The sequence below is a fragment of the Oryza brachyantha genome, chromosome 4 (genome assembly GCF_000231095.2).
Source record: "Oryza brachyantha chromosome 4, ObraRS2, whole genome shotgun sequence".
Lineage (NCBI taxonomy): Eukaryota > Viridiplantae > Streptophyta > Magnoliopsida > Poales > Poaceae > Oryza > Oryza brachyantha.
Genome location: NC_023166.2, coordinates 1,047,996 through 1,057,798, shown reverse-complemented (window position 1 = coordinate 1,057,798; position 9,803 = coordinate 1,047,996). Strand labels below are relative to the sequence as shown.

The 9,803-nt window shown below is 40.2% G+C and overlaps 1 long non-coding RNA gene across 1 annotated transcript; it reads right to left on the bottom strand.

Annotated features, from left to right (window-relative positions):
• Window positions 1-3,911: 3,911 nt before the first annotated feature.
• On the bottom strand, window positions 3,912-6,933 carry LOC121054293. The gene is made up of 3 exons (XR_005811699.1): window positions 6,282-6,933; window positions 5,461-5,600; window positions 3,912-4,520 (listed from the first exon to the last, which is right to left on the bottom strand). It is a non-coding gene; the product is annotated as an uncharacterized LOC121054293 (long non-coding RNA).
• Between the last annotated feature and the right edge of the window lie 2,870 nt (window positions 6,934-9,803).

The window sequence follows — 9,803 nt, the reverse complement described above, 5'->3', positions numbered from 1 at the left end:
CCGTACATTGTCTGTCCAAACCCCATTTGACTCGGTCTGCTCGCTGACGTGGCTTGCCAACATGGAGGGGAGGAAACAGCCGGGGTGGTGCATTATGCATTAAGCCCCTTATTCAATAGATTAGTACATAATTAACTAATTATTCATTATTAAAAAATTATAAAATAGATTAACATGACTTGTATAAAATGATGGATAGATTAAATATTTATTGAATAAATAACTGAAAATAAGTGTTGTATGTAATACCGTAATGGGAAAGGTCCAAATATCCCATGAACTCCAGATTTTGAACCCATGAACCCTTTAGGGTGGTTTTGCAAACTGGCTTTATTTATATTTGAAATTTATTTTTCTCCTGGTTCACTCTCACTTACGAACTAACATCATGACTCAGTGCTATAAGTTGTTTCGCCTATAACTTGCTTATGCTTTTAAACCAATATTTAAATTTTTAACCTTAAATTTAAAGTTGATTTTTGAGCTTTTTCACCAAAATTTATTTTCTATCTTTAACTTTTTAATCAATAAGAATACATATTTAAAATTTTTATTTACACATTATTATTTTTATTTACGAATATGTTGTATGGAAAAAAATTCATAAAAAAGCTACACAATCACCAAGTTATTTAACCGCTCATTATATATATAGTTTTATTTTTGTTGAATATTACATATATAGTTATGTCTTGCAGGTATATGTTTAAGGGAAAATAGGGATATGGACTATGGTCGCATTCCGCTTTACTCTATCTAACCCTGATTCTCTCGTTTTTTGCGTGCACGTTTCACGAACTGTTAAACGGTATATTTTTTATGAAAATTTTCTATAGTAAGGTTGATTAAAATTTTATAGTAATCTAGTTTATAGTTTTTTAATAATTAATAATTAGTTAATCATGTACTAATCTATTAGTACGTTTTTCGCGCCGAATAACTAACCCCTCGCTCTCCATGCCGTATAGGAAGGTTGCTTTAAAAAGTCATGTTAATATATTTTATAATTTTTTTTAATAATTAATAATTAGCTAACTATGTACTAATCTATTGAATAAGGGACTTAATGCATAATGCACCACCCTGGCTGTCTCCTTCCCTCCACGATGGCAAGCCACGTCAGTGAGCAGACCGAGTCAAATAATGAGGTTTGGACGGGCAATATACAAGTAAGCAAAATTAGGGATTTGTAAATACAATTTAAGAGTTTGAGGACCTAGATGACACGTCCTTACAAGTTTAAGAACAGCTGGTGCACTTTAGTCATATTTTTACATGTGTAGGAATGGTGGCTGGGATAGATATGGTTGTTGGCCAGAAGGTGGAAGCCAAGATCTTGCTGTCCAGGCCACGCATCCTTGCCGGTGCTATCCAGGCCGTGGAAGATGCTTGCTTGCTGCCGTGAGCCGTGGAGGCCGTGGAAGAGTGGTGCTTAATGGCTGCATGTATTGCCTAATGGTTAGTATTTGGTGGAAGATTTGTAGTTATTTGGTTTCAAATTGGGCCACATGTATTGGTCCATCTAGTACTCTACTAATGGGGCTACAAATTTATCAAATGTAATGTCAGTACTGTACTAAATGCATGTGCAGACCCTGGACACAACTAATGCATTTCAGTCATGTGTTTGCCGTGATATATGCATGTGTTACTCTAATCTTATATGGCTGTGTCATGCCATACAATATGATATATGCTTGCCCTGATATATGCTTCCACTCACCTTGTTTCCGAGGATGTGATATATGCTTGCACTCACCTTGTCGCTGACGATGTGCGAATAGAAGAGCATAGTGAAAAAGTCGACAGATAAGTCACCCTTCCTGTCCCTCTAGATAATCGTACATGAGACTTTCACCTCATACGGCTTTTCGTTCAATTCTTTCGAAGGGATCCTTTTCCTCGTTCGAGAGTCTCCGCCCTTCTTCCACTCCGTCCCGAAGACTAACTAAGACCAATTGCATCACGTTTTCATGTTCTAATTGAACATTTTCCATTTATGATTAAAGGAGAAGATTGTTCTTTTACCAAACATATGCGGGTCAAATCACGTCTTATAATAAGAAGAAATCTTTCTCGGTATCAATCCCCTTGCCCCTCATTCTTTGAGAATCAGAAGGATCCTTTTCGAGTTTCTATTTCTTCATTTGGAATCTGGACTCTTCTATCTTCAACTTATTTTTTTGGCTTTATTCTTTATTTATTTCATTTCAATTTTTCCCCACTATACAGTAACCTCTTTGTATCGCGGTCCTCTTCCGATGATGAACTCAATCAAGACGACAACGAAGAATTTGGGATCGAAGAATACATTTCTCATCAACATCATTCCATCCAACCAGTCTCACAAGTTGCATCTCATTTGTCTCATTTGCTTAATCCGTCCTCTTTGAGACGCCATAGATGCAACAGAAGATACATTTGGCAGATCGTGAGGGAGGCATGCGAGGATTTGGGTGGACTATTTTTCCGAAAATCCAATATATAATGAGCAGCTATTCCGACGTCGGTACCGGATGAATAAGTCCCATTTCCTAGGGATTGTGAATGGTCGCCGTACTTTACTTATCGGGGGGATGGTCTCAGTCGTCTGGGATTCTCACTAATCCAGAAGTGCACGATTATCATGAGGATGCTTGCATATGCTGTGCCGGCCGATCAGGTCGACGAGCATGTTCGGATTGGTGCGACCACAGCTGAGGAAGCACTTAACAAGTTCTGCCAAGGACTCATCAATTTTTGGGTCTGGATATTTGAGGAGGCCTACTGTTGATGATGTGGAGTGCTTACTTCAGAAAGCCGAGGCTAGAGGTTTTCCAGGCATGCTCGACGGTATCGATTGCATGCATTGGAAATGGAAGAACTGTCCGAACGGTTGGAAAGGATGTACACCAGCAGTGATTATGGGGCTGCTACAATCATATTGGAAGCAGTTGCGTCACAAGACCTATGGATATGGCATGCATCCTTCGGCGTCGCCGGTTTGAATAATGACATCAATGTTCTCAACCAATCACCGGTGTTTGCTAACGTTGTATCCAGATGATCGACGAGGGTCTGATATACCGTAAATGGACATCCGTACAATTTGGAATATTACCTAGCCGATGGCATATATCCGGAATGGGCTACTCTTATGAACACCATTCGACTGCCCCAAGTTGAGAAAGACAAACTTTTCATAGCGTGTCAAGAAGGCTACTGCAAAGACATCAAGCGTGTGTTCACTACAAGAAATTTGATGATAGATGACGTTCAATTTACGTCATAAAACATGAAATTTACATCATGTTTTGAGATTTATGACGCTCATGTGACGAAAGTTGGTTCGTCACCTATCATGCGTCTCTAATCACATTCTATGACGAAAATGCTTTTTTTCATCATTAATCTAGTGACGATTCTTCCGTCGTCATTAAGTTTATGACACTAGTTTTGGTCGTTAACAAGCCTACAAAACGTCATAACTCAATGGGCCTTGATTCAAAAAATGTCATAAAAAAGTGATGTGGCAAGTTTATTATGACGATTTCAATCGTCATAATATTTTGTGGCCCGCCAAAGCCCATGAGTGAGAAACATGTTAATGGGCCAAGCCCAATTAGGAATGTCCCATCTAAGAAGTGATAATTTACAATAGTTTCAGCCCAATTTTTATTATATTCATTTGGATTATTATAAAATAAGAAATAGGCCAGGCCCATATCACATCCAGTAAAATCAAGCCCATATGACATCCAATATAGCCCAATAAAAATCTAGTACATTGATAAGAGATAGCCCAATTAACGCTCAAATCCAGCCATGTGTAAATACATATCACATTGACATTCAGCCACATTAAAACGTGTCCACAGGTTTACATATTCAGCTATACATCGCATATCCAAAATCACAACTGCAAGCCAAAATCACAACAGTAGAGCTTGCAAAAAGCTCACAGGTCCAGTTCACTAATAAAGACATGTCTAAATCAACAAATTGATATATCCAAAATCACAATAGCACAAGCTTGCAGCCACCTCACATCAACATAGGTCTAGTCCACCATGAATGACATGCCTAAATCACACCATGTCCAAAAGCACAGCAACCAAAAGAATGCAGCCATCTCGTATCTTGAATGAAAAAGACAACATAGAGATAGTAAACCTTACTGAGGCTGAGCAATTATGGTATTCAGGCCAATCAAATGATGAAGGTTATTGGTCTGATCTGATGACTTCTTTAAACTTTCAATCTCTTCTAGCTGTTGCTTCATTCCTTCTTCTGATTCTTCTACCTTCTTCTTCAAGGAATCCAACTCAACTTGTTGATAATCAACTATTTCTCTAACATCTGCTGCACCTTGCTTCTCTGCCTCAAGTTTAGCTTCAAGCTCTTCAACACAGGTAGCAACAACTTTGCCACTTCTCTTTGGGGCAGATGACTCAAGGCCAACATTTTGAACAAACTTTGATTTAGGTAAAACTTTAGAAACAACTTCAATGTCAGTTTTTGGTGCTTACCCTTCTTAGATCCTATATCATATCAATGTGAACTTAGATCAATTGTACATTAATACAAAGTGACTCCTAGAAAATGCATGTCTATTTTCAATGGCTAAAACAAGACACTTATAGAGTCAAAATGAAAAGGCATATGCTGAAACAAGTGATTAACACAGGAAGGGAAATCATATATGATATCCACTAGAGGATTATAGAAGATTTTTTGTGATGCACTTTATTAACTAGTAGTGATTCAACATATTGTTTAGTGAGAATGATAAAAAACACAAAATTTCACTAGTGGGAATGATAAAATGTACTACACCTGAGTTAATGCAAAAATGATTGTCCATGTTAGTTTCAGAAGTCCCTTACAATAATAACCTAATTGGAAAACACTCAAGTTAATTTTGTATACTAAAATGGAGAAGTATAAATGGAGTAGATTCTAGTCCTGCCATTCAATTTAAATGAAGATACAGTGATTGATACAGCTGGGCTAAACCTTAAAGTTACTACCTCATCTACCTTCATGGTGTAGTTCTGAAATACAGCAGAATGTATGCATGTTCTTCGGAGCAGTACATTACAGCCTTATAGAAACAATTAAAAAACCCATTACTTTACTAATTCTCTCAATTAGGCAAGAGCAAAATTGTGAAGACTAGCTGTTGTTTTTAACAGGAACTTCCAAAGTATGGATGCTTTAATTAATTTAATTACATTGTGATACCATTATTAAGTTTCAACTATATGTTTGGTTGAATGTGAGAAAAATAAACGGTAGAAAATGACATCGGCTCTCATCACTCTGGAAAATGCACATGACATGATTGATAAAGAGGTAGCTAATTAATGCATATTTGTATGTGTATTCAGTCAAGAAGGTATGAAGAAATGCTTTGTGTAGTAAGTCACATATAGAATTTTATTGATGAAAATAAAGTGCTTTCAGAAAGGAACTCAATACTTGTCGTCGTTACTCATCCAGGTTCATACAAAGAACCAGAGTCTTCACGATCAGGAACCTTGTTTCTTGCACTTGATTTCTTAAAAATTGAAGCCAATGTATTGATTCCAAGACCTCATAATATTTATGAGGTGCTACCTCTTGACATGCACAAGTGAAAATTAATCATCAGCAAATGAAATTCTAGACAATAACATGCATGAAAGAAATAAAATGTTGAGAATCACCTATCGCACATGTCCAGATCATAGCAAAATACAAGAGCTAGGCCTAGGCATTTGTTTATCTATTTTTCATGTCATTTTGCATTCACGGCAGCCTATTACATTTCTGCTCCATTGATCTAATTATGTGCTGGTGTAAGACTAATATTATGAACACATGATATTAATCAACCAATGTAGTTAGAATACGCATCTAGAAATAGATCAACTGGAAGTTACCAAAATGTTTTGATATGCTTTTAGGTGCTCTATCCATATCAAGTGACTTTACTGGATGCAAGACTGGTTTATGTCAATATATGATATGGGATCTCGCATTTTCTTTTCCACAAGTACTTGCTACAAAATGTGTTTCATTCAATTCAGCATACCTCAACTCCGAACTTTCACAATTGCTCCAACTATTAATTTTTTAGTTCTCAATGTGCACATCTTCAACAAATTATGGAAAAAGAAAAGGTCAAGCAAGTCATCTTTTAGTTTACTCACATTAGAAAGTACAGAAGCTAGTTCACTGAAAAAAAAAAATCACGTGCTACTGCTCACCAATCCATCCTCAAATAATGAATTCACTAACCATGTACGGGTTTTAGTTACCTTCTAGTTTACGCTTTCCAGGAGGCATCGTGCCGAAGCTGGCTCCTCTGCCATGTGGACTTGTCTTCGGCAGTGAGAAGGCAACGGAGGAGACGATGATGGCGAGGGGGATGGGTGGATGGGTGGCCTCCGACGGCAGAGGGGATGGGCGGCGGGGTCGCCGTCAACAGAGGGGGCAGGTGGTGGGCTATTCGTCGACGGAGGGGCAGGCGGCGTGGTGACCGACGGCGGAGGGGGCAGGCGACGGGATCGTCATCGGTGGAGGAGACGGGCGGCAGGGTGAACGACGGCGGGGGGGACGGGCGGCAGGGTGACCGTTGGTGGAGGGGACGGGCGGCAAGATGGCCGCCGGCGGAGGGGATGGGCGGTGGGGTCGAGGGGGTAGGCGGCGATGAGGATTGCTGCGGGTGGCAGGGTCGCCGGTGGTGGAGGGGGCGGCGAGTAGAGGAGAAGGGGAGAAATTGGACATTATGCCATCCTCAGTACAGTGTTTTGTCAGAATGTAATGCCTGCCATTTCGGCCGTTCCTTAGTTTTTTTTTTGCCGTATTTCCCGACTTGAGGGCACAAAAATACCCCCGAATTCTTTTATCCTTCTCGCTGGGAGGCGGCGGTCGTGGCTTTCGCCTTGGGCTTCGCCGTCGGCGCAGCGACGACCTTGGCCTTGGTGGCCGGTTTCACGGCCTTGGTAGCAGTAGCAGTGGAAGCCTTCATCTTCGTGGCCTTGGTGGCAGCAGCAGCAGCAGTCTTCGCCGCCGCCTTGGGCTTGGGCTTCGCGGCGGCGGCAGCGGCCTTGGGCTTGGCTTCAGCGGTAGCCGGAGCAGCAGGGCGGGCGGAGGGAAGCTTGAAGGAGTGCTTGATCTTGGCCAGCTTGTCGGCGACGGCGAGCTTCTTGAGCTGCTCGGAGAGGAGCTTGCGGAAGTTGGACGGCAGGTTGGCGCCGATGGTTCGCCTGGATGTGCTTGCCGATGACGGCAGGCCCCGGTGGCGGCGGGGGCGATGGTGGAGCTGGCGGGGCTGACGCTGACCGGGACGGTGCTGGCACTGGTGGTGCCGCTGCTGGTGATCTTCAGCCCCGTGCTGGTACCCCCGTCGCGGCGGTGACGCTCCTGGCGGCCGGGTTCGCGTCCGCCGGTGCGCTCGGAGCCGTGGCGATGGGGGTGTTGGCGTGGATGTAATGGTACGCGTGGTCGCCTTCCGGGGAGCGCGCGCCCGCCGGCGCCGACAAGCTGGAGCACGCCTGCGCGCTGCTCGACGCCAAGGCGCACCTTTGCTAGCTGATGCACCACACATGCATGCTTTCGTTTTCGTGCAATGTTTGTTTCTTTGTACATGTATGCTGCGTCATCTGAAAATCTCTGATCTTGATCTCTGAATAAACCTTTACAACCATCCACACCCTCGTCTCCGACCACCGCAGCGGCTAATCCTCCCGATAATTGTGATCAAAATGCAAGGATCGATGTAAATAACCATGCATGGAGATCGATCCGTCGAGGACATATGCATCGGAAATTGTTTGGAATGCTGCTAGTAGTAGGGATTTTTTTTTTGTGTGTGTGTATCGCGCCTGTATGTTCAAGATGGGAGAGGATTGGGTCTGCATCCATTCAATCGGCAGTGGAGCGACAACGAGTAGCCGGGGGCAATTTTGTCAGGATGAGCGTGAGAATAAGATAAAAATAAGCCAAATGGAGAATATGGCAAAATAAATGGTAAGCATGACATTTTAACGGTGCCATTCCGTGGAGTGGTATTTTGATTGACGTCACTTTTGAGAGTGGCATAATGTCCAATTTCTCGGAGATGGGACACGGTTGCCGGCGGTGGACTGGGCAGGCCAAGAGGACGTGTGGCTGCTGGGATTCAGATTTGTGGGTAGGGTTTGGGAATGTGATGCGATTTTACTAGAATGACCTGGTTATCAATTAGTACTAGTACAAAATTGTTTGGACAAAATGGTTATTTCATCACAAATTTATTTGGCATGGCCGCCAATTGATGCTTACCTGGGCGCCAAGCCAAATTCTTGACCACCAAAATTTGGCGGCAACCCATTATCTAATTAAGTTTTCATTTCTAACCTAGAGTTTAACTTAACTTAGCACATGTTTGAAAAGATAAGTTTTTGCACGAAACCGGTGTAAATTAATGGCACATAAGATTTTTAGTATTATGTTTGACCACTTATCTTATTAACATAAGTGGTGTTAATATTATTTATTTTACTAAGACATTATTTCATTTTATACTCCCTCCATTCCTTAAAGTTATCACAACTAACTAGAATTTTTTTAACTATGACACTATAATTTTTAACCGATTAAATTATTATGGCAGAGACTTTAATTCTTGTGTTTATTATGTAATATATTTCCACAATGCGGCGAAGTGGACAGTGGCGACGTCGCACAGACGGTGGAGTGGATGGCGGCGTGGGGGAGTGGATGGTGGATGGTGGCGGTGTGGGAAGAGGAGGAGGAGAGGCGTTGGTCGGGCCTGGCACTGTCGCCGTTGCCATCGAGGATACCGAGGCAGACACGGTTGGGGAGAGAAGAGGAACGAGATTTGCAATTGGCTAGGATTGTGGGAAGTAGCAATTTTGATGTGATTTTACCAGAATAACCTTGCTATCTGAAAACCTATTATACAAGTTACTTGCACAAAATGGTCATTTAACCTGGAAATTTCAAAATATATTAAAACTTTGAATCGAATTTTATCGTACTAAATGAACTTATGTGAAAAGGTCATCAAAAATAAAGTTGTATAACTTATTGAGATCTACCAATTTTATTTGGGTTATTTCTCCATCTGAGTTTGATTGACCTATGTAAAATTTAAATTTCCAATTATGATAATTTCAAACAATATTTTCAAATATTAAATTATTTCAACTGAAAAAGTTAACAAAAACAAACTTGTATAACCCATCAAGATCTACAACTTTTGTTTTGGTTACTTTGCTATATGATTTTGTTTCAATAATTTGAATTTGAATTTCAAATTATAGCAAATTCAAACAAGATTTTCAAATACTAAATGATTTCAAATGAAAATGTCATCAACAACAAAGTTGTATAACTCATCAATACCTATAAATTTTATTTTGGTCATTTTCTTCATCCAACAAAGTAATAGTAGCATTGTTCATAAAATTTACATATCTCTTGTATAGTTTTATAAAATAATACAGATATGTAAATTTTATGAAAAATGTTAGTATCACTTTGTTGGATGAAGAAATGAGCAAAATAAAATTTATAGATATTGATAAGTTATACAACTTTGTTGTTTATGACTTTATCAGTTGAAATCATTTATTATTTGAAAATGTTCTCTGAAGTTATCATAATTTGAAATTCAAATTTAAATTAATGAAACAAAGTGATGTAGAGAAATGACCAAAACAAAATTTGTAGATCCTGATAATTTATATAACTTTGTTATTGAAAATTTTTTTATTTGAAATTATTTACTACCTAAAAAAATTATATGAATTGAAAGGAGGGAGGTAAAATGG